The sequence below is a fragment of the Triticum urartu genome, chromosome 2, assembly GCF_003073215.2.
Source record: "Triticum urartu cultivar G1812 chromosome 2, Tu2.1, whole genome shotgun sequence".
Classification (NCBI taxonomy): Eukaryota; Viridiplantae; Streptophyta; class Magnoliopsida; order Poales; family Poaceae; genus Triticum; species Triticum urartu.
Genome location: NC_053023.1, coordinates 316157291 through 316167333, shown reverse-complemented (window position 1 = coordinate 316167333; position 10043 = coordinate 316157291).

The following is a 10043-nucleotide window of genomic DNA, read 5'->3' as shown; positions in this document are numbered from 1 at the left end:
TTTATCGAGATCTGTTTATCCAATCTATCACAATCTTATCGCGTCAACTTGATAATTTCTGGCGCCGTTACCCGAAGAAGGGATTGACAACCCCTTATATGCGTTGAGTTGCAAGTATTTGTTCTTTGTGTGTAGGTACCGTTTACATAGTGTTGCTTGGTTCTCCTACTGGATGGATACCTTGGTTTCATAACTGAGGGAAATACCTACCGTAGTTGTGCTACACCAACCCTTCCTCTTTGGGGAAATACCGATGTAGCTCAAGCGACATCAAAAGGAATTTCTGGCGCCGTTGCCGGGGAGACATCATCAACATCTATCAGGTTCCGAATCACAAATCTCATCTCCTTGCAATTTACATTATTTGCCATTTTCCTCTCATTTTCATCTCCCCCACTTCACAAAAATTGTCGTTTTATTCATCCTCTTTTTTGTTCGTCGTTTTCTCGTCAGATCTATCTCTTTGTGTGTGATTTTGCTTGCTTTGTCGTTATAGCTAGCATGACTACCCCTCCTTTGCCACCTGATTTTGAAGTTTTATACTTCAAGTAGAAACACGGAGAAAATTTGAAAGATGCTTGGTATAGGCTAATGGAATCCTATCGCATTAGTAATCTAAAAGGGGATGCAAAGATTTTGCTTTGAAACTTTTATATAGTTCCAGCTTTGCATCATAGACAAATTTTGTATTTTGCCGCTAAAGGGAACTTTATTGAGCTTGATGCTAATACCGCTTATGAGATCCTAGAGGGGATTTTGGGAATTCCACCAACCAAAGAGGGGATTTCTTTTACCCAAGAAGGGGCTCAAATCTTAGACAAGTCGAGTGGTTTCCATAAACATTTGGTTGAGCTACAAAAATATAACGAACCTCTTAAACATATCGGTGGAAATCTCAATCGTATGAATACTTTGACTACTCTCCGCAATAATTATTTGGATATTTTAGATCTCAAGATGGTCTCTTTTCCGGAAAAATCTTGGGAAGCGTAAAGAGCCTCCCGGGTTTGAAAAAGCCCTTACAAAAGTTGCGAAAACTAAAGATGAAAATACTTAGATCTATGGATTATGCCTACCCAGGAGCATAAAATGACAACGCTGGTTGGGAGGTCACCCAATGAATAAATTCTATTTTTGCCTTTTTCTTTCTTTCTGGAGTGTTTGCACAATTATGGTACTGTTATGATTGTGTTTTCCATGTTTTAATTAGTGTTTGTGCCAAGTAAGGCCTTTGGGATTATATTTGGTGATAGTTGATTTGATCTTGTTGAAAAACAAAAACTTTTGCATCCAATAACATAATTGTTTAGATTTATCAAAGCGACGAAAAATTCTGAATTGTTTGTACAAGATTGATATACAAATCGTCTACATTTCCTAATTTTTCAGAATTTTTGGAGTTACAGAAGTATTTGAAGTTTTCAGATTGCTGCAGACTGTTCTGTTTCTGACAGATTTTGTTTTCTTTGTGTTGTGTGCTTATTTTGATGAGTCTATGGTTTGTATTGGGGAGGGGGGGTATAAGCCATGGCAAAGTTATAATACAGTAGATATAATGCAAAAATAAAATATGAATTGGTTTGCAACGGTACTTAGAGTGGTGATTTGCTTTCTTATCCTAACGAATCTCATGAAGGTTTTGTTGTGTTTTGTGTGATTGAAGTTTTCAAGTTTTGGGTGAGATCACTGTAACACCTTGGATGTAACTTACCATATTTGTAACTCTGACTCTGCCATTTTCGGCCTTAAGTTATGAGATTCCCTTCGTGGTTGGGTTTTATCTTCGTTTTGCATTTTGTTCATGTCATGCATTTCATATCATGTTGTCATGTGCATCGCATTTGCATTCGTGTTCGTCTCATGCATCTGGGCATTTCCCCCGTTGTCCGTTTTGCAATCCGACACTCCCACATGCACCCGGCGCACCCCTCTTGTCTCTTTCCATTAGCGGGTGTTGAACGTTCTTGGAATGGACCAAGATTTGCCAAGTGGACTTGGTACACCACCGGTAGACCGCTTGCCAAATTTTGTTCCATTTGGAGTTCGTTTGATACTCCAACAGTTAACTGGCGAACCGCAAAGGCCTCGTGTGTGTTGCAGCGCACCATCCCTCCAAAACGGCCCAATAACCCATCCAAACCTCTTCCATGTCCTCCGTCATCGGATCACTATCGTGTGAGCGAAAACCACACCTCATTTGGACACTCCTACCTCCTCCTAGCTATAAATATGTGGACCCCACCCAATTTCCGGGTCCCAAAACCCTAAATTTCGTCCCCTCCGCCGCCGGACGTGTACGCACCCGCTGGACATGCCCGCGCCACCGCGCCCAGCCAATCTCCACCCGCCACATGGCACTCCCCGCCTCTAGTTGCTGCCGGCCTCCTCGGGCCCGAGGCAGGCCCGCCCGGCCCGCCAATCGCCGCCGCCCGTCCCGCGCGTGCTCAGCCGCCCGCGCTCGCCTGCTCCGGCCGCCGCCTCGCCGCCTGCCACATGCGCTGGCCTGCTCCGGCCGCCGCCTCGCCTGCTCCGATCGCCGCCTCGCTGCCCTCCGCCTCGCCGCGCCCTTCGCCGCCTCGCCTCGCCCGACGAGCTCCGGCGCTGCTCCGACGCTCCGGCCACCTTCTCCTCCGCCGGCCTCCTTCCCCCAACTCCGGCAAGAGCTCGGATCCGCCTCGGTTCGTGCACCCGGGGTCAAAGCCTAGATCCATTTAGAGGTTGTTTATTTTGCCTAAGTCTTTTTCTTTGCTATTTTTATGCCTCTGTTCATTGCCCTACTTTTGCATGCTCTTCATTGCATTCCATTGTAGCATGCTTGTTTGAGTTCATCTTGATGCCCAAATAATTGATGCAAGAGTGCTATAAATTGTTAATTGCTGCTACTTATCAGATTATGATGTGTTATCATTTTTGTCACATTTGATGTGTACATCATATGGGCATGAGCTCTACATGTGTTTTGAGCTATGCCATGCTATCTTTACAGGGGTGCTTGCTTTTTATTTTTGTGATCAATGTGATGACTAGCACAAGCATGCAAAGTATCCTTTGTGATATTGCTGTTTTCAGAGACTTAGGATTTTGCAAAGTCTTGTGCCTGCTGTTATTTTTATGCCATGTAAACATGATGCTACAGTGATATCCATGCTTGTTTTAAATATCATCAGTAAGGATGTTATAAACATATCGTTATGCTCTATCCATCCATGCCCCTGTTTGCAATTATGGAGTGAGCACATCTTAATCTTGCTCTACTTTTGCTATAAAATGTTCCTGTCAGATTGTTTACATGTTAATCAATCTTGCCATGGTTGTTGTTGTGATCCATGCATGATATGAACTTGCTCTTGCCATGGTTCATGAACATGTATCTTGCTGATGCTATGCTTGTTTTGTCATGCAATGCTTTGTGGTGAGTGATGTGAGCTCGCAAAGTTGCCTTCATAATTCTGTTTATGCCATGCTCTGTTTTTCTGCTAAGTCTGAAACTGTTAATAAAACTTGCTATGTTTACATGGTGCCATCATATCTTCTGTGCCTTTTTGGCTCATGATCAGTAAGGGACTTTTGTTCTATGCATTTTGTAGAATCATGCCATGCCTTGTGTTGCTATGATATGTTCATGTAGCATGTTGTTTTGCTCTAAACATGGCTTCCTGATGTTATTTCTGGCATGTTAGTATTTTCACTAAGTCTGCGAAGCTGATATATTTGCACTTTTTCCATGCTTGTTTGAACCTGCTATTGTGTGAATTAGCCGTAGTTCAGTGTTCATGTTTTGTCAAGCATCCTGAGTACATCACTTCCATATGCTTTGTTGCTATGTTGGAGTGTAGTAGCTTAGTTGCTTGTTGCATTCTAGATGACATTGTGATGTTAATCGCAAAATTGTGCCATTATTGTTTTGCTTGCCATTTGCAAACCGTGCCTCCGTTTCCGGTGATCTCTATATCGATTTTGACCAAAATCATCTCATCTTTCCAGCGGCACACTTGGTTTTCCAAGTTGATGCTTTGTTCCTTTTCCTTCCGGAGCATGCATATGCATTGCTTTTCACATCTCGCATATCATGCCATATATTGCATCATGTTGCTTGTGCATGGCACCGTAGTTGATTGGTGTTCCTTTGCTTATGTTCTTGCTTTGGGTAGAGCCGGGAGATGAGTACGTGATCAAGGAACCAGTTGAGTACGCTAACGAGGATCAAGCTTTTGTCAACTCTGAGAACTTTGTAGGCAACATGACCATACCCTCGAAATCACTTCTATCTTTGCTTGCTAGTTGTTCGCTCTATTGCTTTGACGCGATACCTACCACTTGCTATATCATGCCTCCCATATTTCCATGTCAAGCCCCTAACCCACCTTCCCTAGCAAACTGTCGTTTGGCTATGTTACCGCTTTTGCTCAGCCTCTCTTATAGCGTTGCGACTTGCAGGTGAAGATGAAGTGTGTTCCTTGTTGGAACGTGGATATTGTTGGGATATCATTATTATATCTTGTTTACTTTAATGCATCTATATACTTGGTAAAGGGTGTAAGGCTCGGCCTTATGCCTGGTGTTTTGTTCCACTCTTGCCGCCCTAGCTTCCGTCATACCGATGTTATGTTCCTTGATTTTGTGTTCGTTACACGGTTGGGTGATAATGGGAACCCCTTGAAAGTTCGCCTTGAATAAAACTCCTCTAGCAAGGTCCAAGCTTGGTTTTACCATTTGCCACCTAAGCCTTTTCCCTTGGGTTCCGCGGACTCAAGGGTCATCTTTATCTCAAACCCCTGGGCCTGTGCTCCTCTGAGTGTTGGTCCAAACTAGAGCACCGTGCGGGACTGTCCCTTGGAAACTTGGGTTATGATGGTACCTGTAGGCGTAGCTTATCCGGTGTGCCCTGAGAACGAGATATGTGCAACTCCTATCAGGATTTGTCAGCACAGTCCGGTGGTCTTGCTGGCCTTGTTTTACCATTGTCGAAATGTCTTGTAACCAGGATTCCGAGTCTGATCGGGTCTTCCTAGGAGAAGGAATATCCTTCGTTGACCATGAGAGCTTGTGATGGGCTAAGTTGGGACACCCCTGCAGGGTTTTGAACTTTCGAAAGCCGTGCCGCGGTTATGGGCAGATGGGAATTTGTTAATATCCAGTTGTAGAGAACTTGACACTTAACTTGATTAAAATGAATTAACTACGTGTAGACGTGATGGTCTCTTTTCGGCGGAGTCCGGGAAGAGAACACGGTCTCGTGTTATGCTTGAACGTAAGTAGCTTCAGGATCACTTCTTGATCATTTCTAGCTTCTCGACCGTGCTTTGCTTCTCTTCTCGCTCTCTTTTGCGTATGTTAGCCACCATGTATGCTTAGTGCTTTGCTGCAGCTCCTCCTCACTACCCTTTCCTACCCTTAAGATTAAATAGTCTTGATCGCGAGGGTGTGAGATTGTTGAGTCCCCGTGACTCACAGATACTTCCAAACAGATGCAGGTGCCGATGATGACAGTGAAGGGGACGCTACCGAACTCAAGTGGGAGTTCGACGAGGATTCAAGCTGTTACTATGTTTCTTTTTCGGATGATCAGTAGAGGAGCTCAGTTGGGACGATCGGGGATCTAGCATTTGGGGTGGTGTTTCTTTATTTTGGTTCCGTAGTCGGACCTTGATTGTATTCTGGATGATGTATGATATATTTATGTATTGTGTGAAGTGGCGATTGTAAGCCGACTCTTTATCCCTTTCTTACTCAGTACATGGGATGTCTAAAGATTACCCCTCTTGCGACATGCCTACCATGCGGCTATGCCTCTAAGTCGTGCCCCGACACGTGGGAGATATAGCCGCATTGTGGGTGTTACAAGTTGGTAATTAGAGCATTCCCCGAGTTAGGAGCACCCTGCTTGATTGAATCGCTGACGTTGTTGAGTCTAGAACAAAATGTTTTGAGTCTTAGGATTATATATATCGGAGAGTAGGATTCTTTTTACTCCTCACTCCCTTTGTCGCTCTGGTGAGGCCTCCTGACATAGAGTTTTGACTCTTCTCTCCTCAAATTTCACGATCTTTTTAGGATCACGTGGGTATCTTGGAATCGTTCTGATGGTTTTGTGACGAGAACATTGTTCTTGGTGCCTCCTGACATTTATGGGTTGTGGCAGTGTCCCGGGGAGTTGAGCTCCGAGGTGTTGTCGTCACAATTTTATCGTTGCAGTTTTGGAATACCAGAGTTCACCAACATCGAAAATCTCTTTTATGCAGTTGTTGGTGAGATAACCTCGATGCCACCAAGTACCAGGGCGGGAGTTCGGGAGTATTGCCATAACTCGTATAACGGATGCTTTTCAAAGGTTGAGGTAGATGATTTCCGAAGGTTTCTTGGTTATGTGTTGAAGGATGGATACAACTGGATATAGGATTTGTTAGTTTTGGGTGAGATATTATGCTTCCCCTGTATCCCCAACACCTGATTGCATAACCAGAAAGTTTCAGGAGTTTCATAGGTGGGAATTCAAGTAGCTCTAGTATTTCTTCCCGCAGATATTTGGTTTGTGATTGGGTAATCCTTACCACTTATTTGTTCATATCTGTACCTTGTTTCTTTATTCATCTACCTTTATCTAAGTGGCTTCTCAACTTTATGGACGTGTGATGATTTACTTTGGAATTCATTCGTTCATCCTTGTTCGAATGTTAAGACTTTATGTTGCAATTTCGATCCATTGATTCAGCTTGACTATCTGTTTTTCAAGATGCTAACGGATGTCAACCTCTTCAGGATGGCTCCTCCAACGCGTCAAAATCCGGACCCTCCGCCACCACCTCCACCTCCGGAGGCATGGCAAGCTGTCATGGCAGCCACCAACGCCAACACTCAGATGCTTTTGCAACTCTTGCAAGAGCGCAACCAAGGGCAAGGAAACCAAGGAAATCAAGGCCAAGGAAACAATCAGCCTCAGCTTGCTACCCTCAACCAGTTCCTCGCAAACCAGCCAAAGTCCTTCAGCAACTGTGTCGAGGCCACAGACGCCGACGACTGGCTCGTGGATATCTGCAAACATTTTGAGTGTAGCAATGTCAAGCCTAAGAACTTTGTCAAGTTTGCTTCGTTTCAACTCAAGGATAAAGCTGCTGAGTGGTATCAACAATACAGAGATTCCAGAGGAGGTCGTGTGATTACCTGGGATGATTTCCGCCGAGACTTCAAAGCTCATCACATTCCAAAAAGTGTTGCTGAGAGCAAGCATGAGGAGTTCCGCAATCTCAAGCAAGGCAACATGTCCGTGTATCAATACAATATCCAGTTTCAAAAACTCGCTTGCTTCGCTAAACAAGATGTCCCTGATGAAAAGAGAATGATTTATCAATTCAGAGGTGGCCTCAGAGAAGATCTGCAATTAGCTCTCGTGCTTCTTGAGCCGACTAAGTTTGATGAATTCTACAACATGGCACTAAAGCAAGAAGCTTCTCAGCTCAAGTGTGAGGCATCTAAGAAGAGAGTCAGGGATGCAGTTCAATCTTCTTCTTCAACTCAAGTGGCAGCTAAGCAACAGAAGTTCTGGTTACCTCCTCCTCCTCCGTCTCGTCAGCCTTATCAGCATAAGAGCAAAGGTGGCAATGGATCTTCCCACCCACCAACCCAGGCTATCAGAACAAAGCTCAGTATCATACTCCAAGGTCAAGTGCTCCTTATCACCGGCCGCTCTCAGAGGTTACTTGCAACAAGTGTCAGCAGAAAGGGCACTATGCAAACAAATGCTTCAACCAAAGGCACCTTCCGTCTCCTCCTCCTGTGAGATCCGCCAGCAATGCAGTGGTCAAGCATAATCCCAAGCATGCTAAGGTCAACATGATGAACGCAGCTCAGGCAGAGGACTCTTCAGAAGTGATCATGGGTAACTTTCCAGTTAACTCTATTCATGCAAAAGTTCTTTTTGACACGGGTGCATCGCATTGTTTCATGTCAAGATCTTTTGTTTCAAAGCATGACTTCGTTTCGGAAATGTTGGGAAAACCCATGGGAGTGGTTTCTCCGGGCAAGTCTATGAGGGCTACCACGGTGATCCCGGATGTTTCCATCAAGATGGGAAACTATAAATTTCTGTCTTCTCCAATGGTTCTTGGTGACTCGGATATTGATCTAATTCTCGGCATGGACTGGATTTCTAGGCACAAGGCTCAACTTGATTGTGCTTCCAGACAAATTCAATTGACACACTCTTTTAAGGATGTGATTATCTATGCCGCTCGTGATGATACCATTCGACTATTTTCTCTCAATGAGAAGGGTGAGTTGAATGCCATCTCTCAGATTCCAGTCGTTTGTGAATATCAAGACGTCTTTCCAGAAGAGCTTCCAGGAATGCCTCCTCACTGGCCAGTTGAATTCGTTATCGATCTTGAGCCTGGCACGGAACCTGTTTGTAAACGTCCTTACAAGCTTGGACCAGAGGAGTTGAAGGAGTTGAAGAAACAACTCGATGAACAAGAGCGTATGGGTTTGATCAGACCGAGTTCATCTCCATGGGGTTGTGGTGTCCTTTTTGTCAAGAAGAAGGATGGAACGGAACGACTATGCATCGACTACCGCCCATTGAACAAGAAGACAATAAAGAACAAGTATCCACTTCCCAACATCAATGAGCTATTCGAGCAACTTAGAGGTGCCCAAGTTTTCTCCAAGCTTGACCTCCGTATGGGTTATCATCAGATTCCATTCGTGAACAAGATATCCCCAAGACAGCATTCAGAACAAGCTATGGTTCTTATGAATATACTGTCATGTCTTTCGGCCTTGTCAATGCTCCTCCAACGTTCTCTCGCATCATTAACTTCATCTTCAACCCTTACACAAATGATTTCATCTTGGTGTATCTCGATGATATTTTGGTCTTTTCCAAGAATAAGGAGGATCATGCCAAGCATTTGAGATTGGTACTCGACAAACTTAGAGAACATCAATTCTATGTGAAGTTTTCCAAGTGTGAGTTCTGGCTTGACGAAGTTCTTTACCTTGGTAATATCATCTTCGCCAAAGGCATCGCTGTTAATCCTGACAAGGTGTCTGCAATTGTGAATTGGGAACCACCTCAGAATGTCAAGCAGCTCCGTAGTTTTCTTGGACTTGCAAGCTATTGTCGAAGATTCGTTGAGAATTTCTCTAAGATTGCAAATCCTCTTTCCAACCTCCTCCAGAAGCATGTCAAGTATGTCTGTACGCCTGAGTGTGATGTTGCTTTCAACACCCTCAAAGAGAAGCTAGTCACAACTCCTGTCTTGACTCCTCCTGATGAATCCAAACCATTCGAAGTTTCCTGTGATGCCTCCCTACATGGTCTCGGTGCTATGTTAATGCAAGAGAAGAAAGTTGTGGCCTATACCTCTCGTCAGTTGAAGCCCAATGAAAGGAACTACCCCACTCATGATCTTGAGTTGGCGGCAGTTGTCCATGCATTATTAACATGGAGACATCTCTTGTTGGGAAGGAAAGTGGACATCTTCACAGATCATAAGAGCCTCAAGTACATCTTCACTCAACCCAACCTCAACCTTAGGAAAACTCGTTGGGTCGAAATGATTCAAGAATACAATCCGAGTATTAAATATACTCCAGGCAAGGACAATGTCATTGCAGATGCTTTGAGCAGGAAGGCTTACTGCAACAGCTTAATTCTCAAGCCCTTCCAACCGGACCTTTGTGAAGCTTTCCGCAAACGGAATCTCCAAGTTGTTCCTCAAGGTTTTCTTGCCAACCTCCAAGTCTCTCCTACTTTGGAAGATCAAATTCGTGAGGCACAACTTCTTGATTCCATGGTGAAGGTGAAAAATGGGATTACCAAGAGCCAACCCAAGTACAAGTGCTATCGCATTGATGACAAAGACACTCTATTCTTCGAGGATCGAATTGCGGTTCCTAAAGGCGATCTAAGGAAAGTCATTATGAACAAGGTACACAATTCCCTTCTATCCATTCATTGGGGTAGTACAAAGATGTACCATGACCTCAAGCAGTCGTATTGGTGGACTCGATGGAAATTGCTCAATTCATGAACGAATGTGATG